The 25,525-nt window shown below is 37.7% G+C and overlaps 1 protein-coding gene across 2 annotated transcripts in view; it reads left to right on the top strand.

Annotated features, from left to right (window-relative positions):
• LOC100696415 (inactive phospholipase D5) overlaps positions 1-25,525 on the top strand; it is a 71,116-nt gene that overhangs the window by 15,350 nt on the left and 30,241 nt on the right. The gene's annotated exons all lie outside the window — the stretch shown is intronic.

The following is a 25,525-nucleotide window of genomic DNA, read 5'->3' as shown; positions in this document are numbered from 1 at the left end:
ACTACATTCACAATTGTATTGCTTGGCACATAAACTAATAATAAACACACACACAACAACATTACTCAGTGCCGATGAATGTTTTTTGATCTGCATATTAATTTCGTATGAATTATGACTCATTATGACTCATTATGACTCATGACATCTATGTATTAGAAAATATTGCTAATGGAATGTTTATGAATTCAGATTAAAATACTGGCTACAAATGTAGCGATTTACAATTATTTTTTATGGGAAGTCAATATTGCGGGGCATACTTAATTTATTATTAACAGGCTTACAGTAAATGCTGGCAGACAGTTGTTCTTCTGAATATTTCCTTTTTTAACATGCATTAACATAAAAATGTTTGTTAATGTTTGTTTTTTAATTTTTTTTTTTAGATTGTTAGCATTTAGTGTACAATAAAGTTATCTTTTATTATGTCTCAGACCTCAGTTATGGGTAGCCATTAAAGTAATCAATGACTCTCCAACAAAAGTCAGCAGGTAAAGCATCCAATAGAAACTCTGATACATAATAACACTGTTCCGTAAACATCAAGATATCCTGTTTACTGAATACACAAGTTTGAATTACAAAGCAGATTTCGTCACGGTGCAAATAAAATCAAAGAATGCTGGAGGAGGACAGCCAGACTAATCTTGTCCAGGCTTACCTCACCGTGAACTGCTGGCCAGCTCTCACTGGCCATGATTCACTGATTAGCGCACAGAGCATGACTCAGACCCATACAGATATCAGGCTGTCCTCTTTTTGTGGTTTACTGAAATTTTATATAGTGTGTGTGAACCTTTGACAACTATAAATTCTCCCAGGATCTTTATAGGAATGTTCTATACCAGCACTCTATGTCCCTGATCCTTCCTCTCAATCTCTGTTTCTCTTTGTCTCCTGGTACCATCAGTCTTTCAGCCTGGGTACACATAGCACAGGCTGACAAGTGGGCTGCTGGGCCAAATTGGACTGGCCAAGTCTGGCCTACTACACTCTGTATATCTATGGGGAATAGGAAGAAGAAGAAGAAGGGAGGTGGTGATGGCAAAGGAGGGAGTTCGTCAGTCAGGCGGGGGGGAAAAAGTATGTGAGGGCTGGAAATGAGAAGAGAAGAGAAGAGAAGAGAAGAGAAGAGAAGAGAAGAGAAGAGAAGAGAAGAGGAAAATATGATTACAGGAATAAATGCGCCATGAAAAGAAAAAAAAATTAATTCTGCTCACAGACAGCATCAATATGCTGGATACACAGACACACAATCACAAGGACTCATACAAACAGACCCAGAAGCCATCAGATCATGGTGTACAAAGCACCAACAGACAGTAGAGCCCCAAAACACCTGAACTGGTATCCATGGCAACCGAACTACTAGCTTCTGAATTTTAGCCAAAACAGAACAGCCAGTGATTTATCTGTGAGTGATATCTCTACGAAGACAGGTCAGTCTGGCCTGATCTCTTTTTGTGAAGAAGAATGTGTCCATTAAAGTTTAGAGGTTTGATTAGTCGCACTTCAGGATTAAAGCGGTCTGATTTACTGCATTTTGCCTGCGTGGAGTCTTCCCCTCTCTGGCAATACATGTTGCGATTGTCAGTGAGAAGCAGTCAGTGGTAGATCTAGCTAACAAGGTGCACATTAATACTAAAAAGTCAGATTAATACTCACTCTACATAAAGAAGGGTTTTTCTGGAAGAACTGTGTAAAAGAAAGTGGGGTAGGCTTCAGTCTAGAAATGCTGTATGCATTATTGGGATAACGAAACAACATAGTTATGCTATTTATGCATTTAGTACATCTATCTGTAATTTCTGTCATAGTCAATATATGACGAGCATCCTTATTTGGACTGTTGTAGCCTTGCTTCTCTGTCCTCATGCTGCAGTATCCTCGGTGTCAGTGAGTTCAGTTCAAAACCATGGTTACCTCAAGAAAGAAAAAAGATAAGAAATTGGAAAATGATCTTTTCTTAGTTATTTTGTTCTAATTGTTAAAAAGATAGAATAAAGCAGTTCGTACTGTAAATGTTTCTTTGTTAGAAAATATTATATCATCTGGTCAGGCTCTCATAATGCTTCAAGCATTTTCTGTTACTGAATTAATGTCACATATTTAGCACTATGCACTCTCAGAGTGGTTATTCTGTTACAGTTAATTGGGATAATGAACACGTTTAGTATTGTAGAGGAGTAAGTGTGGAGAACACGCGTGAATAGATTAATGAATCTCGTTCTAATATAATGTCTCTTCTGCAGATGTCACCTTAGGACAGCCCTGAGGTTGCTACCTGCATACTGAGTACGCTTAGTTGATTATATAATCGCGGATGGAAGAAAAAGAATAAAAAGCTGAGAAATAAAACTGCAGGAGATGCCTTTAGAGCTACAGTTTGCGGTGTCTTCATTGTTCATTCTTAAGCATTTTTTAAGTGTAATTTAGCGTCAGTTTCTTCAGTAGCCAGACCTGCATGACTTATTTTTATACTTCAATACTAGTGTATTGAAGTATAAAGATAAAGTATAAAGTATAAAGATTTTTCTTTTTTTTTTTTTCTGTGGTCAGTTTTGTCTAAAGTATGCCATTTTTGTGTTGACATTGTTCATATTTGACAAAAAATCTTTTTGTGGTTGGGTTTATTTTTTTTCCTTTTAGGCTAAACTGTGCTTTTAGTCATTTTAAATATCCATCCATCTTCTTTTGCTTATTTGGGTCCGGGTCATGGGGGCAGCAGCCTAAGCAGAGAAGCCCAGACCTAATTCTCCCCAGCCACCTCCTCCAGCTTGTCCAGGGGAACACCAAGGTGTTCCTAGGCCAGCCGAGAGATATAATCTCTCGAGCGTGTCCTGGGTCTGCCCCAGGGCCTCCCCCCCGTGGGACATGCCCGGGACACCTCACCCAGGGGGCACCCAGGAGGCATCCTTGTCAGATGGCCAAACCACCTCAACTGGCTCCTTTCGATGTGGAGGAGCAGCGACTCTACTCTAAGCCCCTCCCGGATGGCCGAAATTCTCACCCTATCTCTAAGGGAGAGGCCAGCCCATTTCTGCTTCTCTATCCACGATCTCGTTCTGATTTTAAATATTATATTTCTTTTTTCTGCATAAGATCTAATTTATTTCAAATCAAATGAGATTTGATTTGATTATTTATTTGTTTTTGTTATGTTTTTTGGGAGGGTTGCATTATTCAAACAATTTTTTAGCCTTTGCCATTTCAAAGGGTTTTTTAAAATCTGTTTTAAAAGCTACATTTTGAAATATCATATTGATATATTCAGTAACCTTGTTTGCACCATCTCTGGTACAGAAAGATGGATTTTAGTTGTATAGAGTTGAAAGCTGTCTGTGACTTATCTGTAAGAAGATTTTAATCCTCTGTTTTGTGTCAGTCATTTCCCCTAGGAGTTGAAAGACTTTTATTTAGTTGTGTATGAAACGGTGGATTGCTATCTAACAGTAATGCACTGATATAAAGCATGATCTACACTAGACCACATTATTGAGGAGATGGCCTGTGTAGCTCTACCTACTGAATCCCCTTTAAAACTACAGCTGGCTCTGCACAAGTTTACAGTGTTGCACCCACTTTAATTTATTTCAGATTCAAGGTTGTTCTGAAGGGTTGGTGGTATGTGTGGTAATCAGAGGAGAATGACCAAATTCATGGTCTTGGCCTTGTGGGTTGACAACATCAGGTCCCCTCACTTCTGCCCTCCACTGATTCCGATTGACACATCATTCATCACTAACACTGCACTAACAAGGGTTTAACAAGGCAAATCATATAACACCTCTTAGAACATTACAAGATCTTGTCAGAGAGAAAGAGAAAATGAGATTTAACAAACCATTAATAATGAATGAACCTGGAGGAGAGGAGAGGATGCTGACTCTTTGTTTCATATATTTACATTTCTGCGCCCTGCTGTTTTTATAAATTGGTACATTGTTACAGTATTAATTCGTTACATAGCTTAGAGGCAAGTGTAATCCAGATTAATTTTCACTAAAGTAATAATACAACAGCATTTTGTGTGTTTATTCACTGCTCCTACATGCAGTCACTACCTGCACTTTGTCCTTGATTTGTCTAAAACAGTCCCGTTGTGGAAGCTCATCTATTTCACAGGTGACACAGTCAGTCTGCATTAGTTCTCATTAAGTTCCTGTCACTACTTCACTTCAGTCAACTAAGGGTGACACAGCCTGCAGAGGGACGATCAATATGTTACAGAAGATGTATTCTTTTCGTGCACCTAGCTAAGCATCTGGAGTTTTTTAAGTCTTTAATGGGTCTAACTTGCTTTTTTCCTCAAATGATAAAAAGAGAAAAATGAATGTGGCATTAGCATGATGAAGTTAAAGTTACAGTCAAGTGAGTGTTTGAGGAAGTCTCTTTTCAGTGCCGTTATTCTGCTTTCTGTGCATTCTGTGCTGCTATTTTTTGTTGCTCTTAGCCTCTTTTAGCTGCTATTAGCTGATGCTAGCCACTGTTAGCCTCTGTTAGCTACTGCTAGCCTTTGTTTTCTGCCATTGCCTCTGTTAGTTGCTATGAACCTGTCTGTAAGCTACTATTAAAACTTATATTAGCCCCTCTTAGCTACTGCTACCCAGAGCTAGTGAAACTTTAGTTGAAGTTGATATAACACTGTTGGATTGATGCATAGTGAATAAACTCTCATATGATTTTAGAATGAAATTCAAAATTGATTGATTGATTGATTGACTGATTGATTGATTGATTGAATCTTTATTTTGAACATGTTGACATGTTGCAAAACAAAAGGAAAATGAGCAACCAAAACTACAAATAACTTTCATGTTCAAAAAGGAGCAGGAAGAAGCATAAGCATATAAATTCCAGATTCAAGACCCCTAACCCCTAACCTAAACTGTTTATATGAGGGAAAGTATTATTTTTAGGATACTTGAACCTGACAGTAGTTGCATAATGTTAGCTTAAAACCACATGTTGTTGTTTAGCCAGCTGTTTGTCAGCTGTTCGGAGATTGGAGGTCTTCATGTCTACTCTGCTTGCAATAAGTAACTGCGATAATATCAGGAATAAATAAGCATGTCAATGCACAATTTCATGTGTTAGAGCCCTGACTTCAGTTCAGGAGATGAGGCTTGAGGTGAAGAGGAAAAGGATGACTGTTTATCAAGATGCTGGTTGTTTTGGTCTCTTTGCGTTGCTTATTCGCTTCTTTGTTAAAAGGGACCCCTTGTCAGATGATACTACACAGGTATGAGCCTTCATATCTTGGGTCAGAAAGTTTAGAAACAGATGAAAATTTGCTTGCACAGCAGGCAAATGCCTAAGAGTTCCCTTCTCCTCAACCTTTGGCATACAAAGTATGCGGCCAGTCTCTAGCCACACACATAAAATGCAATTAGACAAAAAGCACCATGTTCGAGGTGGCGGGGAAACATGGGAGCTTCCACAAACCGGTGCCCTAAGTGAATGAATTCATTAAGAAATAATTCATTAGTTTGCCGAAATATTTAAATACACACTATTCAATGTATATTCATAAGTAAAATATTCTTTATATTATATTCTAATCTCAAAAAATTGCTAATCACACCTTTCAGTGTCCCTAAGTATTATTGCTGGGTTCAAATGTACTGACTAGCAGGGGCTTTTCTGTGTATAATTTCCATTTTTCTCCATGTACTGGAGTTTTCTCAAAATAATCCTCCCACAGTCCAAAGACAGGCATGGAGGGTTAAATGGTTATTCTAAATTGGCTGAAGCTGTGAGTGTAGCTGTCAGTCTCTCTCCTGGAAGACCCTATTATTCAAATATTGCAGCATAAATCAACATTTTCCAGTCTTGTGTTGTTCAATAGGTGTAGAATGAAGTGTACGAAATAAAGTAGTCATTGAACGTATAGTATCCATATATAGACAGAAATATACAGGTAGGAAAAAAGTGACTTACCACCACCTCCAGTCAACTAGTGTTCATCATTTAGCACCATCTAGCTCTAGTTTCAATCATCTTGCTCACCTGATGTAAAAAAGAAAATGATCAGAATCATAACCATTACCTTCATGTGCAAGAGATAAGAGCGGTTTAACTCAACATGATCAAATGGCCAGATCTGAATAGGCCACAGCAGGAGTGCAGATGATGTACAGTAGGTACGGTTTATTGTGACAGTGTTATTAACAGTGAAAAAAAAAAGTGTAGACTCAGTGATTTTAAAGTTAGCTCCCTGTTCTGGAGTTAAATCTGCCACTAAACTTCTTGGTGTGTTGGCTCATTACTGTGAGCATCAGCATCCCTGGGGCTTGCAAGAGGGATCGAAGGCCGGAGGCGGAGAAGGCTGGGAGACTGTCAAGGCCATACGTATAATAAAATTGCTGTCACAAACTTTGCTCCAAGTAAAATACTGGCAGGCAAAAGAATTAGTGTCAAACACCACAGAGTCATCTACATCATAAGATAGACAGGCAGCAATGGCAATTTTATCCATGTTTCTCACTGGAGTACCCAAACATATTTAAGAAGCCAAAAAGTTAACAAACTAATATGTTTGTGTAAGGACAAGGACTATAAGATCTAATGATGGTTTAGCCAATCCTGTGTGATAAGAAGTGTGATACTATACAAGAAGGCGGGTGATCACACAAGTTATCAGAATTCATTCTCTGGAAATCAGGAACAGTTGGAAAAAATTGTCCTTGTAATTTAATAATAGACTCATAAAAGAGATACATGTAGCCACAGTGGTTTCACGTGTTGATCTGTGTACTACTCTCAACTTTAGCTTCATGGCCATCACCATCTTGTTTTTTTAAAGCAAGAAGTGACCATGACTGTGTCTGAAATTAATTGATAAACAGAGGACTACAACTGTTAATTAATCTTTTTGCTATTATTGCTATATTATTTGTAATATTATATCCCATATGATGGATGGCTACTACCAAAGTAAGGCAACAAAAGGAAAAACATAGCATCTTATCAAGATAGCATTTATGGGTCCATTTATTGATATGGAAAGCAGCTGAAAGTAGGTTCTTCTACATTTTTTATCCTAAAGATTTTTGTCACGATTAATTTATTTCAACAAAATTTGTCACCACGTAATTGTGAGATAATGCACCAAAAACCCTCACCTGAGTAGTGTCCAAATACCTTTTTTGTTTCGTTTTGGTAATAGGAATTAACTATGTTCTCCATGAGTGAATCATTTTGGGCATCAGACATATTTAGACATTAAGGTGGAGAATTATTTCTGCTAATGCTCGTGAGCTAGCTTAGTGCATCTATAAAGTGTATGGATGATTCTAAAACTAGATTACAGACTTCTTGGATATGTTAGCAGTATAATTAACCTCAAAGCAAGACATAATTACATTAAAAATGTTGCAACACAATTATGGTCAAGAGATCCTATTAATGACTTGAATTAGCATATATGGTGCCTAGCCACCTAGCCTAGCCACCTGTGTCATCAACCGCCTTACTGAAATACCTCTTCCCCTTTAAAAGTTGTTATGAAGAGATAAATTAACTACAAAGTCAAAAACCTGATTATGTCTGCTGTTAAATTTGGTATTTTTCCTGTAGGACACCTTGTAGGAGACATTAAATCATTAAAGTTGATTTGGAGCCAGCTTTAACTAGAAATAAAAATTCTTTTTTTTGCTGAGATATTTCTTTATGGACTAAAAAATTACGCTAAATTGTGATTCCTGCAGACATCCTGTAAGTGTGGAGAGAAGGTTCAATACCAAGTCATCTGTAGAACTAAACAGCGATGATGACTTGATAAATAAAACATTTCTGTTATTAAAAGTAATTAAAGACTAATTAACTAAGGAGCCAAACATCTCTGTCCTTTAACACACCCACACAAACTCTTCACATCATATTTACTTAGCTTAATTTCCCGAAGATTTACACTGCCTCTACTTGTCAAACCCTGAGCTAAGCTATTTATATCTAAATTAAATGCTATGGACAGTCACACTCACAGAACTGATGGTCTGACAGCATAGCACGGACACTCAGACATATAATCCACTCACACCAGAGACCAATAAACGCTCACACGTGTTGTTCCTGTTAAATGACACTTTGTCACAGAGCTGCTACTTATTCATTTATTATAATTACAAATACACTGACACAAGCACTCAGAGCCCAAATGCAAATAGTGCCACACTCTAAGGTTTTGTGCACTGAGAAAAGTTGTGGTCGTTACAAATCTCTGAAAAAGGTCATGGTGCACTGCAGATATTGCACCCAAGCCCCTTTTGTGGGGCAGATCATCTCTCTGTTCCCAAGGTGATCACCTTACTCAAGCTAGGAAGAAAAAAAAAGTTGCAGCCCTGAATTGAGTTCAATCAACAGAGTTTAATGGCTAATTTGATCCATGTGTAATTTGTGGATAACTTTGCATGAAAAGTTTATGTTATCACAGAAAAAAAGGTTTGTCTTCAGCTTTAATAATCTTATCATTTCCTAAAAGTTCAAACATGATATTACTTTGCTCATTGTTTGGCTGCTATCCCATTTCTAAAGCTCAAAGGTCCAGATGATTTTTTTTTTTTGAAAGAGTGCACAGAGAGATGAGCCCTTATTGTGAATCAATTCAAGAAACTCACTCTTTCAGTGCTCCCTCTTTGTTCCCTGCCATCGTTGTAATTTAGCCTAGGCCTGTGACTTGTCAGGGGATCGTGCCCAAGCAGCTCTACTGGCAGAGCTTTAATGAAACACTTTGGTGCACAAAGCATGTGAGTGCTTCAGTGGATATGTGTGTGTATGGGCAGTCATAAACCATTCTCTGTGTCTGTATACACCAGCTGAGCCAGTGTAATTTAACATCCTGCTGATTCCACCACAGACACATGGAGTCACAAACACTCGCACAAACAGTGAAGTGCGGTGGTATGACCAGTGGCAATAGGATACATTTGCTATTAAAGATATGCAGGGGATAGCACAGTCAGGAAATGCCGGTCGGATGGTCGGAAATGTGGAGAAAAATGCAGTGGTATGCAAAACATCTGCTTTTTAGTAAGATGAGAGCACCATCGTGGTAGCTTTAGTACTATAGTCAATAAAAACGTACAGTATATCGCTTGTATTGCTACAGCAGCAGCAGCTTATTGCAAGTGTGATTATGTGGATTGCTTATGTTTAGAAGTTCTTGTGTGTGTCTGTGTGTGAGAAGGAGGCAATGAGGGCAGTGTCTTTCTTTCTGGACAGTAATTGTAATGCAAATGTAAGAGGAATAATAAGACATGTGGGTAATAAAATGGTGTTAAAAGTAAATAGAATATCAATTATTCAAAGGGGTTTTCTTATTAAACACTGTAAGAGAGTATGGTGGAGCAGCTATGCTGGAGAGTCTACTCTGCAGAAAGCTAATAGTACAACTTATAAATATGGTATAACACAATGCAGTTTGATTCACATTCAGGCGCTGAGTGGAAACTGTCTTGCATTGGGTTGGACTGAATCCATTGAACTGCACATTTGCAAAAATGACTTAGAAAGCAACGTTGTGGTTATTTATAAATTCAAAAAACTATGAATTCGACAGTTACACCTTCAACAATTACCATATGTATAAATCATTAAATATCAAATATCAAGGCATCACCAGATTTACAGACAACACAAGAAGTCCAGATGAAAACAAGTCATACAGAAGATTCAGAACTGAGAATTATTGTCTGACTGCAGCTTCTTTTGGCTTTGCAGAGATTCATAATGTGTTTAAGTTCAGGTTAGAAAAGGTTCAAATGAAAGAAGACAGTGATTACTGGATTTAATGTTGCTTTGTGACTGCTGGGAGTCTAAAATGAACATCTGTTTACTAATGAGTTTGCCACAAATTGCCACATCACATTAGAAAGAATAGCCATTGTTTCGTTCACGACTTGTTTCTGCCTTAAATCACCCCTCCTCCCATCATGACCGCCACCCCCACCACACACACCCCCACCACACACACTTCAAAACAAAACCAGAGAAATTAAGAAATTAAGAAAATTCCTGATATCAACAATCAGACTAGAACAAGAAATATAATGAAACAAGGATGAAATTATGCTACTATGTATGTTTTTGGTTTACCAGATTTAGCACATTTCTTCCCATCTATTTGAAATACAAAGAGATGAACAAAAGTGCACGCTCTTTCAATATAATTAAGTTGTACAGTGAACAGTAAGAAGAAACAAAGATGATAAAGTCCCAGCACTTTCTGCTGAACCAGCAAAAGCATACAGTCCTTACAGTCTGTGCTAAACAACCAAGTGCTCCCAGCTGACTGGATAACAGCTGATTAAATGAACAGATAGAGCACTGAGTGGGTGGGTTAACAGTGGACTCAAGTCTCATCATGGTCAGCAGGGTTCTTATGTCATTTTAACAGGACTGTGAATGACTTATTGATTTTGATAACACAGGTGGGATGAGTGGACACAGGCACTTTGCAAGAAAAGGAGGCATGAAGGGAAAGTGTGAGTGAAAGTAGATTGAGTGCATGATTGTGGCAGATGCGAAATCTTTAAATGTGATAACCTCTTATTAGTCCAGGCAAAAACAAATACTGCAAACAGACTATATGAATTGTAACAGTATATAACACTTTGCATCTTCAAGTCCTTCCTTGCCATGTTTCTTCTTCTCTGTGAATCAAAATGATTTCTCTGTCTTCTACAGCTTATACAAAGATGCACAAAGACAGAAGTTTAGAAGTGTACATCATCATTTGCAGGTCAGCTTCAAGGCCAATGCTGACTTTTGTTATCAGAGATTGAGAATGACCTCTGTCTGTTAAGAAAAGGTCAAGGAAGAGGTCCCCTGAAAGCTTTGCTCAGAGAGAGACAGACTGCGTTGCCTCACCTGCCTGACCTTTAAAAGATGATGCATATAGATGCATATTCAAGACATAGTTTGGTCTTAAACTTTTCTCTGCAGTGTAGGACTCTGAAGACCAAAAAGAATTTATTTGCATTTTCCATGACGACTTTTGTAAATTTGGCACAAACAGATGAATGTAGATAAATGTAAGTTATAACTAGGCCAACAAAGAGTTTAAAACCTACCCACCACTCAGGACTGGTGAAGGGTTTACCATCCACCATTCCCAAGGCTTAGACAGATCCAACCAGTAGCAGAAGGTGCAGAAACCAGTCCGTTTTAGTGTTTTAAGGACAGAAAGCTGCATCAGTCACAGTTGCTGTTGTATTTCATCCCCTCACACAACATGTACTCTCAGGTTCAAACTGTCAGCATGGATACATTCTGCAATCTGTGTGCTCCAAATGAAACCATAAAAGATGTTTTTCTTCAAAAAAACCTTTTTTTATACAAAGTGCACAGCATCTGAAGACGTGACACTGAGGATTAAACTGGATGATGGATCGGAACAACAAAATGTGCTAACCTTCAACCTTAACAAGGAATCAAGGACTAGATCCAGGAATGAAGGTTGAAATAGAGAGATAGAACAAGCAAATTGAGAAATAGCACCACAGTTCCCAGCTGAGCGGGAATTGATGAGATTTTTTACCGAGTGTAGGTATGAAGGTTCAAGACTGTCAGAGTAAATCTGGGGAAGAATGGAGCTGCTGGGACTGTCTACCTCTAGCTCCTTTCATTCCCAGACTTTCTTTAGAAGTGATGGATGGCCTTGCTCCAGTGTTGCAAACTGAAACAGAAGCAATTCAATTTAGAGCGACTGATGAATAGTTTTGTGTACTTATAAAGTCGTTTGTCATAGAAATTAAATCAGGGAACACAAAGTGACATGAAAAAATGGGATAAGACACTTCATGTGTCTCAGGAGCTTTGCAAGCATCTGCCTTTTTTATTGTCACCCCACAGAAATTGAATCAGTGTATACAGGCTACAGAATTTTTTTTGTTAGTTTTTTCTCTGTGCAATTTGTGCAATATGTTCAGAAAATTACACATTTAATACGTTATTGTAGTTTAAGGGATCTTTTGAAAGGTTCTGCTAAAAGAATCACACAGAAAACTAGTAATTTTCATCCATCAGAAAATAAACAAGTTGCTATCAATGCAAGCTGCTTTTTGAACCAATCCCATTCAGATAGTGATCCGAGACTGACCTGCGTGGCTTCAGGATAATTCTCTCTCCAATGTTACCACACCATGTCTCACCATCTGTATACCAGTTTCTAGAAGAAGTGCAAACATAGAACAGAGGAAGCTACTGTAACAGCAAAGGGCCAGAAAGATTGAGCTAACAGCGTTTCTTTGTATGTTTCCAATAGTTTTTCACTTAACTGTTCTTCAGTGAGTTGACAAAAACAAAACTTTCCATTTAGGTTTCTGGTAACACTTTGTAACACGACCGGTGAATAAGGCACAAATACCCTGTACTTTCTGGGGCACGGGTCATATTATGGAGTGACTAAGATGCAATTACCCTGTACTTACGTGCAATTTGCAGGTAACAAGTCAGGTTTTTGCAAAAAACAATGAAACAAGTATATTGTAAGTACACTGTACTTTTTGGGGCGCGGGTTGTGTCATTGGAGTGACTAAGGTGAAAGTACAGGATACATAAGATGTAAGATGAGGAAATATTGTTTGTTTTCCAGTATTTACCATGAAATAATCCAGTTCTTAAAATTGCTTAATTTAATTTGATGTTATTATTTTATTGTTTCCCGTATGAAACTTGTTACACAAAATTACATGTAATTGCAGGGTACTTGTCCTACCCTACTTGTGCTACAGTGTAAATGTTTCATTGTTTCGTGGGTCTTGCTGGTGACGCCATAATATGGTTCGCATTTCATAAAGTACAGGGTGCTTACAGTGTAATTGTTCCATCGTTCCTTGCAAAAACGTGATAAGCTGCCTGCAAAATGCACATAAGTACAGGGTATTTGCGCATTATTCGTGGGTCGTGTTAAAAAGTGTTACCAAGTTTCCCTATGTTCCCTAATTCCCTGTGTTTTATATCAGATTTGACACTTGTTTGTACATTTTTATTGCTCTCAGAATAACATGTGATGAATGACATCGTGTTAACCACAACTCGTTAATGAGGAGCATCGTGTCTGCTCTGCTCTATGTGAGAGAAGTTATAAAGAAAGGAGAAACTGGTGTAACCAAAGATAACAGCAGGAAAAGTTGAAGCTGAAAAAAGATTATTATTTAACTACTAAATGTTAATTCAGTAATTCATGCATTTTGTTCAGCAGAATTTAAGTCAGATGTTATCTTATGCATTAAAGCATGATTCCCAGTCTCTTCTACAGAGTGAGGAATAAAAATAAATGAAACTCTAATTACTACAGTCTATATTTATATATGGTAGTTAAACAACCTCTAGCTGCTGTGTGAAGTGCATGTAAAGTGTGTCTGACGTTTTCAATTTTAGATTAAATGAAATACACTCAGTTAACCTAAAAAAATATAATACGTGAAGTGATTCCATTAAACCCCAAACATAAGCTTTTCCTAAAGAAGGTTTGGGTTAGCTAGTTTATGTGACAAAAAACACTGAACAAAAACAAAGTAAAAAGTAACTAAAAATGGTACATAAAAATGGTCATAGATGAACTAGATGAGACTCATACTACTGTCAAAATCCCTTTACTTGGACACTTTTAAAGCATAGACACTCCTATATGCGTACATGGGTATTTTTAGGCAGAAGGAACAAACTCCTGGCAAACAAATTTACCTTCCACTACCTGAAAACATTTGGCACATCATGAAAAATATGACAAAGAAGACCAAACTCCAGCAGCTGGTCTCCTCAGTTCCCATTTAAAGACTGTTGTTATATGGTGTTTTTTTTGTGCCTCTATTCTGAACGCATGTAAATAATAAGTACAAGTGTTGCATTTTGAGGAGAAAATTAATTTGAGCGAACAAAATTCATTGCTGCGTGCAAGAAATGTATTTTAAACAGATTTCTGAACAGATTTCAAAAACAGTATTTGAACAGATACAAACTTTATAAGATTTATATATATCTTTTCCATATGGGTCCAGCTTTCAGTGCATGTAAAATGCATAATGAGTTCATTTATGTGGTTCATGGTAGCACTGAGCAGCAGCTGAGTGTACAACAGTGGTTTCATTACGACTTCTTATTCAGAACAAAGAGGAAATACATTACTGAAGTATAATTGCCCTCATAGATTTATAACTGTACTTTAATGGGTGTACTTTAATGCATTTGTTTCATTAAACTACTTTATGTTTCATTAAAATATTTTTTGTGCTTTAATGAAACAAATGCAACTGCAAACCAAATGGAAGAAAGGAACAACATGGCCATTTTTCTGCCAGAAATGGGCCAAATATGCCTCTATTGCTTAGCCTTTAAATACTGTTGCTACAAATCACAGCTATTCTTCACATTATAAATTCTTCAAGCAGTTCTTCATTCCGTTAGAGTAGAAAATTAGATTTGAGAATTGTGACCCTGTTGCTTTAGCTGAAGTATTAAGGTGAAATTTAACTGTTGCTCTGCCCACTTTGTATTCCAGATCATACTCTTGTCCTGTGCGTGTACCTGCCTTAAAGATGGATGATGTTCCTCTTCTATTGATTGGCCCCAATGATGGATTCAGGCTGAAAGTGAAAGAGACATAAGTTGGCATTAAGCCAGGCGCTCTTACTGTTATCACAACCAAAAACAAAAATGAATATGTGCACCTGTACGGAGGCAGAAAGACAGATAAAGGAAAATAATGGTGCAATGATATGTTTATTCTAGTATTTATTTACTAAAGATGTATTTAAAAGACACCATAGGCCATTGACCAAAACATGCATCTCCTGCCAAAAACCTGTAAGAGTAAAAGAAATAAAAATCCCATCATCCATTTTTATGTGCATAAGGCCATCTGGACTCTTGGGTGCACCACAGTGATTTTTAGTCACATCTGAGCTGGCAGGATCATAAAGCGGCAACATAGCATGACACAGTTTGTAATTACCATATAGCAAGGCAGCGCAGTAACAGAGGCACAATGATGCGACATCGAGTGATTATCATAACAAATGCAGAGCATTTGATGCGTGACTCATATGTTGTGGTCTTTACAATCCCCACAGCTCTGTTATTATTGTTGTTCCCGTTACTGTGAGTTTGACAGAGCCAGCCTAGCAGTTTCATCTCACTTTTCTCCTTCCCCTAACCAAAACTAATGGTCCTGAGTGCACAGACACAGAGTGATATTGATCATCACATGTAACTCTCAGCAGGAAAGCAACTAAGCATACTTCCCAAAATGTCAAGCTGTTTGGATGAACATTATGAATGCATCATGTTTGCAACTCAGGGTAGCCAAAAACAAGACTTCAAAAGAGCAATGGCATTTCCAGTGTAACAGTAAATTATGTGTGTTTTTCTTATTACAGTACCTCAGAGGTTCAGCAGCTTTTTTTCTTTCTTGTTGACATGAAATAACTTTAATAAGATTACACAAAAGATTTATGTACTAAAATGGGGTACAGTGGTATAGCGGTTACCACTATCATCTTACAACAAGACGGTTTGGGGTTTGAACCTGTACTGCCAGTACTAAGAAGCAACTGCAACATTTCAATAAGGAGAGATCGTGTGGAAGAACTGAGACACAGAATTCAATGAAGCTATTAGACTGATGACCCAGCATGACAGAACGGAATCCCAGTGGTGATAGGAATTAGGACCAGTCCACCGTAGTTTAGACACTGAAGATGAAGATGGAGGCTTGGATGGGTTTCTGCTTTAAAGAACACAGAATGGAGGCCGATTGGCTCAGAGAATGCAGGTGTGAAAATGATTGGACTAGAGCAATGGACAGCAGGCAAATGAGTGATCTTCCCCTCTGAACTGAATGCATAAGTTTCATAATCATTCATGATCTTCTTCTTACTTGGCTAAGTAGTCGCATGTAAATGGTTATCAACTCAGAGATTCCCATTTAATTATGATGATGTTCAGTTGAAAGTGGAGCAGTGACAGCACATATCCCATCACAAACATAGACAGATGTACTAGCAGCAGAGCAGCACAGAGAAAGAACAAAATAGAGCAAGTTATAATAGAATGATGTCTTGTTTTGTTTTTTAGAAGTCTGTTCTTGAATCAGTTTTAACATTTTCCACTATTGCCTGGTTTGGCAATGTTAAAACAGGGACTGTATAAACTTGAACATGTTGTGAGGGTAGCCAACAATGTAATAGGTCTCCCACAGTCACTGTAACTTGCTGTATATGAGCAGCAAGTTTTGGGAAAGGCCCGAGCTATTGTGGAGAGCTAGAAACACGCGTGGCATAGAGAATTTTAACTGCTTCCTTAAGGCTTCAGGTACAAAACATCAAAAGTGTGTAACAGAACCAAAAACCCCTTTGCTCCAATTGCAGAATCAGTCTGTGATGTTTGTACCTTACCTTACACCATTTTAGTTTAAAAACAAATATATTTTAGCAATATTTCTCTTTTTTTTCTTCATTTTTGTTTGGTTATGTCTTGTGATTTTGTATGTTTGGTTTATTTTGGATGTGAATTAAAGTTTTGTGCATTATTTTAGTTGTTTCAATGATAAACAACAAAAATGGATAAGCTGTACCAAAAATAAATAGCACCACCTAACAGCTGCAGGAGATGTTTAAATGTAAAGGAAAAAAATAGTGTAGTGGTTAACATGTTTGCCTAACCCAATAAATTCTACTAAGTCTAGTTTGAGACCAGGAAGAGGCACAAATCCCTGAGTGGGTTTTTTCAGGAACTTGTGTAAAAGGTCTATGCCAAATCAAATATGTGGTTCCATCTGCTGTGGCAATCCCTTATGATTAAGAGGGCAGCTTACAGAGGCTTTTATAAATAAAACTGTGAACTAATAAAATAAAAGTAAACTTATTTGCAAATGTTATGTAACTACAATAAGCCCAAAGCTTAAGATATTATTGCTATATGAAGGCTCATAGAAAATATAAAATTCATTGTAGCTATAGGGTCAAAAAAGCAAGTTTTAAAGTTGTTATTTAAGCACCAAATCCTGCTTCATAGTACAGGCTTCTAGTTGGCTGAGACCTCACTGTGTTGAGTTGTATCCTCTCGTGCATCTACAGTATGTGGATTTCCTCCAGGTGCTCCAGTTTTCTCTCACAGTAGAAGCATCTTCTTGCCAGATTAATTGAAGACACAAAACCGGCTGAAGGTGTTGATGTAAGAGTGTGTGGTTGTCTCTCTGTGTTTGGCCTGTAATGGACCGTCAGTGTGTCCAGGATTTACACCACCTTTTTTGCCTGTTGTCAGCTGGAATAGGCTCTTCTTTTAAAAACAACGGTCTACAGGCAAAATAACATCTTACAGTCAAATAAGAATTTAATGGCCACACATTTAAACAACACAGATGCGCTTACAGGTATTTTTTTAGGATTCTTGTAGGCAGATCGGTCCAAATATCATCTGATATAAGGCTTCTACTGCTTCATCATCTGTGGGGCACATTATCTGTTGCAGGACTCTTGTAAAATAATAACTCTTTAAGACAGTGGCTGTTTGTTTGGGATCACTGTCAAAATGCAAAATGACTTCAGTGCCGATGATGTCCTCCTTTTATTGTGTGGTGTGGAAAAAAATGTAAACATCTTAAGTGTCCAAAACCTTTGCATATGACTGCATATGTATGGCTTACGTCTCACCAGTTAAATTCATTAAAGCTAGAAGTGTTTCTAAGAAGAGTTCCTGCTCCACAGACATTAACACGAATGAGAGAAAATCCATACATGCACAAGACTTGACAGAGCAGTCAAACAGAGTGATAGTGGAAAATCTTCAAAGACATGTAGCCCCTGGTCTTCCAGCCATTACAGAACAAGAGCCAAGAATCTGGTCATCCATTGCTTTCTTTTATTTGACTAAAGGTGTCAAGCTGAGGCGATCACTCCTTTTTTAAATTGAACAGAGATGGAAAAAAGGCTCTCAGCCAACCGGCTACTGCACTCTTTAATTCAAAGTTAACTCAATTTACTCTGTGCTCTTGAAGATATTTCCTGCTCTGGCTTTATGGTTAGTTCTTTAAAACTGTTTCCAACTTTGCACAGCATGGCCTGGTGCATTTCTCTTATTCAAACACCTAGACAACGAGAGAGCTTCATAAACTCTATCGTTATGAAATAACATCTTTAGAAAGCTTCTGTGGATGTACTTCACTAAAGGCAGAACTGTTTCACTACCCATCCAGCTGGCCGAACACTTTGAGGTCTTGGTTCACTCCAGGGACCAGAGCAGACAGTCTCTAACAGCACTCAAGTCTCCCAAGAGAGGAGCACTTGATGTCACTTTCCATAAGGCAGGAACAGGCAACAGCTCAGAGGTGAAAAACTGTGGCAGCAGGATTGAAGGAAAGCACTCGTTTTTTTGACAGAAAATCTGATTAATTGTGTTGCTTCTCTGACCTTTTCCTCAGTGTCTTGCTAAAGGAAAAATACAATAAAGTACAGTCTAATATTAAATAATCTTAGCTGACAAAGAGCTCCAAGGACGTATTAACTACACACAATAAAGTAACAACAAAAAGGTGTTTAAATTCACCAAGAAAACTGCTAGTTGTCTACCTTAACACCTTTTACCACACGCAACAGACAGAAACTGACCATGAATGGATCTGTATAAGCCAGTGGATTTTATCCAGATAGACACATTTTCAGTTCACTGACAGCTTGGGGCAGTCATGCTAATCACAGATCTCTATTAGTACATTGCAATAGCCTTGAGTCACCCAAACTTTCTTTATATTTTGCTTGCAAGGAGCCAGACTTTCTTCCCATTTTTAAAATGGTCTTGAGCAGAAATTCTCCAGGTTTTCTGAAGAACTATCAAAAATGTTCTATGGACATTGGCTGCTTTGTACACTCATTTTCAATCCGCTCTTTGTACCAGACTATTTTCAGAGGAAAGTTTTTTTGAGTGTAAAAAGCATAAAAAGACCCTTAACTCAAAGGATAAACCAGTATTTTGTCCACACTTGAATTTGCAAAAAAATTATTTTATGTTGTAACAAGGCATTTTTTACTAGCAGCCTTTTACAAAGGCATAGTTTGCCACTTACAATTTCTTGAATCTATAAAAACATTCCAAAGATAACATAAAAAAAATTTCAAGCACCAACAAGGTGATTCCCAGAGAGCTATTAGCCAAAACGTGTCATTTTTCGGCATCCTGTGCAATGTGTTCTTTTAGGAAACTGGACAAGTAGAGCACAACGAAAGAAAATCCTAAAAACAGCTACAGCAGATGAACAGTATCTGAAAGTCAAGTCACTGGCAGCAGAACTTGTGGAGTGATGAACTAAATTTAAAATTATTTGTTCAAATCATCTTCAGTCTGTACAGATGAGATCAGGCGAGCGGTACAACTGTGAGTGTCTACAGCCATTAGTTCTGTCATGGTTTGGGGATGTATTTAAATCAGTGTTGTTGGGAATCTGGTCACAACTGATGCAATTATGAATGCAGAAAAGTACCAGTATCAGATTTTCATCCACCATCTGGAAATAATTTCCCCGACAACACCTTCATTTTTCAGTATTATAATAATGCCAAACACACTGCCAGTGCAATAAAAGCATGCCTGATTAGAAAAAACACACAATGGAGCACTATCAGTCATGGATTGGCCTCTCAGAGCCCAAACCGAACATCACTGAAGTAGTGTTGGATCAACTTGACACAGAACAGAACAAAGGCAGCCAGCATCCAAAATAGAGCTTTGAATGTCTCTAAGAAGCCCGCAGAACTCTTCCTGAAAACTGTTTAAAGAAATTACCACAAGGCTTGCCTAAGACATGCCTTTCAGCTAACCTTTTAACTGTGTCTGCTGCAATCCCTGTTAGAGGGAATACACATTTTAGTTTTGAAATGTAGCTTTTAGTAAACTATTCCTTACATTATGCTGCGTTGCTCATCACAAATAGTCTGTTAAATTGCTTCTTGTCTCACACTCGCGTTATATTTGTTTGTTTATTAAGGAACTCTATGAATGCATGTTAGAGGAGTGTGCATACGGACTTTCAGAAATGCTTATCATATTGTGCACCAAAGTCCATTTCAGCTGTCACTGCCTTGTCAGTTTGCATTCCTTTCTATGTCTGTCTTCTATGTTCATGCTCAGCCTTTCAAAAGCAACATCAGTAAAACATCAGCACATCTCCTGTCTGTTGCTCAGTCATTCAATTTGAACCTGAATATTTTTCTAAATGTGTAAATATTTCCACTGTTCTTACACAGAAAGCTTACTTGTCGAAGTTAATGACTTTGAGCATTGCTTCAGAAGGTGTTTTTTCAGCTTTGATAAATTTCCATCATCTCATAAAGCGATGGATTGCTCACAGACCAGTAAAAAGACTTATTGCACTCATGAAGACAGACAGCTTCCTAAAAGTGAAGCATAAAATCATCCAGCGTTGCCTCTGAACAGAATTCATTCATATACTGACCAAATTGCAGCACAGACAGATGGATTATCTGCTAATAAATGCAAGCAGCACTTTGCGGAAGAGTCGAGAGTACAGTTAGAATCACCAGCACTCCCCGACTCACCAGAAAAATAGGTATTTGACAAAGAAATAAGTATGGCCATGTATTAGTATATTCTGTTACAGACAGTTACTTGGTAAGAGTCCAGCCTCCTTGAGCCTGGTTCTGCCTGAGGTTTCTTCCTATTAAAAGGGAGTTTTTCCTCCCCACTGTCGCCAAAGCGCTGGCTCATAGGGGGTCATATAATTGTTAGATTTTTCTCTGTACGTATTATTGTAGGCGCTACCCTACAATATGAAGTGCCTTGAGGTAACTGTTGTTGTGATACGGCGCTATTCAGTAAAATTGGTTTGAATTAATAAGTTACTTTAACTTTTAAGTGTGTAAAAAAAAAAGTACAGAAATTAAGTTTAACCAAAAAGCAAAAACACAAGAGGAATAAAACTCAGAGACATGAGGAGGCAGAAGGTACACAAGGAAAAGCAATTACTAAAATAAAGAAAGAAATGACTATAAATGAGACATGAGAAGGCTAACAGAAAAACAAATAAGACAAATACAACAGACACCAAGCTCCATGACAGTGTTGCATTTAAATAAAGATAAGCATGAGTAGGGGAGAGCCGGGATGTTTGGCACACCTTCTCTTTTGTGTTATCTTTTCTGTCATGCAGTAATTTAAAATACTCCAACCAGCGCCAAATGAAAGATTTAGGTAAAGTTGTTTTGTGTTGTGCCAGCAGTCCTACAAAACAGCTGTTATAGAGTAAAATGTTAAGAGTGAAATAACAAATGTAAGTAATAAAAGCTTTTCATTCACACCAGAAACAGAGAATGTATACACATTAATCCAGGTTTATGGATATTTTGACCAAATAACAGTTTGTATGGGTGGTCTGTATGTGTGAGTGAGTGTGCTCAAACCCTCGCCTCAGCACTCGTGTGCTTTCCATAAACGGGTGTGATAAGGTCAAGTAGGCAAGCAATTTGATATTAGATTTTTATGACCATACCCTTTTAGTTGCCTGTAGAATAAATGAGTGCCAACCAGCCTTCGTCGCTGGTGATGCTGTCCTCCTCATCTAACTCTCCATCAGAAAGCACATTTAAATCTGTCAAATTTTCTCTTTTAGCTCAACAAGAAAATGTCACTGTTTTTTCTCTTGCTTCTTTTCCCCCCCCTGATAATTGGAAAGATAAAGTTAAAGATAGATGAAATCACTGAAAAGAAGGAAGAGAAACAGAGCCCAAAATAGAGCTGACAGCACAGAAAAAGATACCAAGTCAGACTTTACACAACTAGAGTGATAACCTGACTTATCTCAACACACAGAGCCAAAAAAAGAAGTCAAGTAAAAGAGAGAGGAAGCACATAGGTGACTGGAAATGAACTACATTCCCAGCATTTTGCTCAAAGCTCCAAGACACACACAGAAACACACACTCATAATAAAAAGTTGCCTTCTCAGCACTTACTTGGAGAGCATGGCGGTACACCGTCTGATATTATTTTTTCTTTACAGTCAGTCCCTGTGCACCTCTGGCATTCAAAAGCCACTGTACATAATACACACATCGTCACACAAACACATAAAGCTGCTGACTACGTGTTTGTGTGCAGAAATGTTGATCCTGGATTCACATTTCAGGGATAGTCAGGTTATTTTTTTTGTTATTGCTACTGTTTTATTTATTTGAACATTTTGCAAGACAGAGAAATAATTACAGACAAAGACATTTAAAGTAGATTTCAGACTAGTGGTAAACACAGGATACAAGAAATTATTTAAAGGGTCATTTCATATACAGTTATTAATAAATCTATTAGACCCCCACCCTAACCCTATATATATATATATATATACTGTTATATCCCATTAGATTGATACTCAAAATTGGTTATAGAAAAAAAACCCTTTCAGAAGAAAAAAAAGATTTTGGTTTTAGATGTTGACTCGCAGAGTGGTTGTATAATTGAATATAAAAGCTTAAATGTGTTTTTCAGCACTGAAATTTCATATGGCTTTCACCTATATTTATGAAGTCTGAAGGGCTGGCAGAAAAATTAATATGACTATATTAAAAAAAATATTTTGGTACAGAAGGAATCGCTGCCTGAAGGTGAGCCTGATAAAAATGTAGGTAAAGCTTAGACTTTTCATATGACATAACTTGTTTGATTGGTGGCCTATCAGACATGCAATTTTTGAAGACTCTGTGTGTGGGTGTAAAACTGATTTGGTTGCAGTTTTTAGTGGCTTTCTCCTGTACTTATGAAATTTTGAGAGAAAAAAAAGTGAAAATAAGGTAAATAAAAAATTGCAAAATCTCAGGCCTCCCTTCTGAAACACTGAACTACAAGTTTAGCTTACAGGTTACAAAATGCTGGCTTTTTAAGCATGAAGTCAAACGAATTTAAATGTTAGAACATTAAATAATTGATTTTTGTTTGTAAGTATAACATATATATGCAAATAATTTGCAATAATATTTCATACTACAGGGAAATATATGCAGACCTTCTTCCTCTATCACAGCACGATGACAATGGTCACATTGTGACGTCTAACACAGTTAAGCCACAAAATAATAAACAGTTTTTAACAATTCATGAATTGTTTTCTATCAGCAAAAAATACAAAAAAAAAGGTTAAAAAAAAAAACAATAGTGAGAGTTGTTTGTATATTGCGTGAATACTGTTAGCATGTGAAGTTATTAAATTTCCAGCAGCTGTGTGAACCATCTGCTTTTGCCTGAGGCATGAGCCTGAAGCACAACAGCTTTTTTCCCCACTTAAGACAGTTGTTTCATCACAAATGTGATTACTGGATTCATCCATTATGGTGTAATGTGGAGAAAACAGTGTTAGAGTGATGGAAGAGTACCCAAAAATATGTCTAGATGGTACAGAGACTGTAGTGTCAGTGTTTGTTTGTTTGTTTATTGTTTTGGGGAGTTAGACGACCATTATGAATATGCAATAGTACTAAAATGGTATTTTCTCACATTTGTATTTCAAGCGGCTTGGCATGTTAAAATGTATGGCTATGCTGAATAAACTGAAAGTCTAGTATATGTGGACTCATTCACATGTACTGGACTCAGAGGTTCTCATCAGGACCTCCATCATGAACTTAAAGTCAGACACTTTAGAGGATTGTGGGAATTTAACCAATGCATAGGCCTCAAAGACACACTCTGCATCAGCTGCGGATTGCTTTAAAAGTTATCTTGAAGAGGAAAGAGAAAATCTAAGAACTGCACGAGAAGCACAGACAATGGCTGCAGTGGACACTTGTCATCATTTCGCTCCACAAAAAAATTACATATTTTTAAATTTTATATTTTGTCACTTATTATTGGCTCCACAGTCTAGTGGTTTTCTTATTCACCTACCAAGCGACAGAAAGTCTTGAATAACAGGCCCCATCGTGTCTTAAAGTTTCCGAAAGTAGAATGAGATGCAGACCCCCAGCTGTCAGGCCTCCTCCTGTGCAGCTCTAATTTCAGTTAAGACACCTTCACTACTTTAAAAATTACGCTTAAAACTATCCTTTTGGGTAAAGTATATAGTTGGGGCTGAATCAGGTGGCCCAGAACCATCCATCTCTTAGTTCTGCTGCTATAGGCTCAGACTGCTGCAGGATTTTTCATGATGCATGCAGCACTTCTCTCCCCATTTCATTTCCCATGTGCTTATAAGCCACTACTGCATGTCATTCATTTTGCATACTTTTTTCCAGTAGTTTGTGTTTGATCCTGTTTTGTTTTCTCTCTGTGCTGCTCCCAGCTGGTCACCATAGATGTCTCAGATCATCGGGGTTCTCTCTCTAGGATTGCAGGGTCTTCACCTTGTCAACTGATGCCATATAAATAAAACTGAATCGAAGTGGATAAAAACATAACTGCACATCCTTTGAAATACCATGTCTGCAGGCTTGTGATGAGCTTTGACTTCTCCCTCCTAACATCCCCACGACATCTGCGGCACTCCAAGCGCTCATTAGACAAATTATACCAGGATTTGTTGTTGATAGCTTTCCCATATTTCTGTTGCAATGTTTGTATGATGTAAACTTATCTTCCCCTCTAAGCCACATAGCTCCTTCCTGTCCCCTTCCCTTGACAACAAGGAAACAGTCCTAAGAGGATAATTGGGCCCCTCACACTTTACTCTGGCTGTACTGTGGAGAAACTCATTCTGCTTCTCTGTAGGCGCACTTTAAGATTTCCTTAAATGTGCTTCCAAAGCTGCAGGGATCATATGCCTTCACAAACTGTCAGCTTGCTGCATATTTCTAGCGTCTTTCTGCTTTTCTTCAGCATACTATAGTGTGACATTGCAGTACAAAAAAAGTAGGACTTAAGAAAGATAGTGTCTACTTTAGATAACCCCCACACTTTAGTAAAACTTTTTTTTACAGCAGAGTTTTTAAAGGTTATAAGATGACTAGAATAAGTCAGTTTTTCAAAAGATGGAAAAGGGCAAACTTTAAACAACTAAGAAGAGCTTTGGCAGATAGTTGCAGGGGGAAGGGACAGGCAGTTTTGTTTAAAACATCTGCCTCTGATCTGCACTTATAAACATCCACCTTCTCTGGCCTTTACTTCTGTGTCTGCATGTGTGTTTGTGCATTCAAAAAAGCAGGCAAGGAGACAGTATGAGGTGTAGTGTGTTTGTTTTTGTGTGTAGTCTGGCACCGCGCCATCCACCTTGCACAGGCTTTTTTAGATGGACTCAGGGGAGCCTTTTAAAACATCCAGCGAGCAATTTCATTAAATCATCTTATTTATGATTTTTTTTCCCCTCAGTCACTCAAGGCCATCTTTGCTTCTGGTATAAGATTGGAATTTTTATGCCACAAAAACCATTACTGTAAACAGCCAAAAAGCTTCTTGAAAGTGATGACAGAAAAAAAGTCTGTATATTTAAGCTGGAAATGTTTTTTTGTAGGATTTGTCTGTTTAGAGTTATTGCTTTAGAGATGATACTGGCAGTGTCAGCGTTCAGTTTTCAGTGAAACGGCAATGT

Source organism: Oreochromis niloticus, linkage group LG13 (genome assembly GCF_001858045.2).
Source record: "Oreochromis niloticus isolate F11D_XX linkage group LG13, O_niloticus_UMD_NMBU, whole genome shotgun sequence".
Taxonomy (NCBI): Eukaryota; Metazoa; Chordata; class Actinopteri; order Cichliformes; family Cichlidae; genus Oreochromis; species Oreochromis niloticus.
This window is presented reverse-complemented; position numbering and strand designations above follow the sequence as displayed.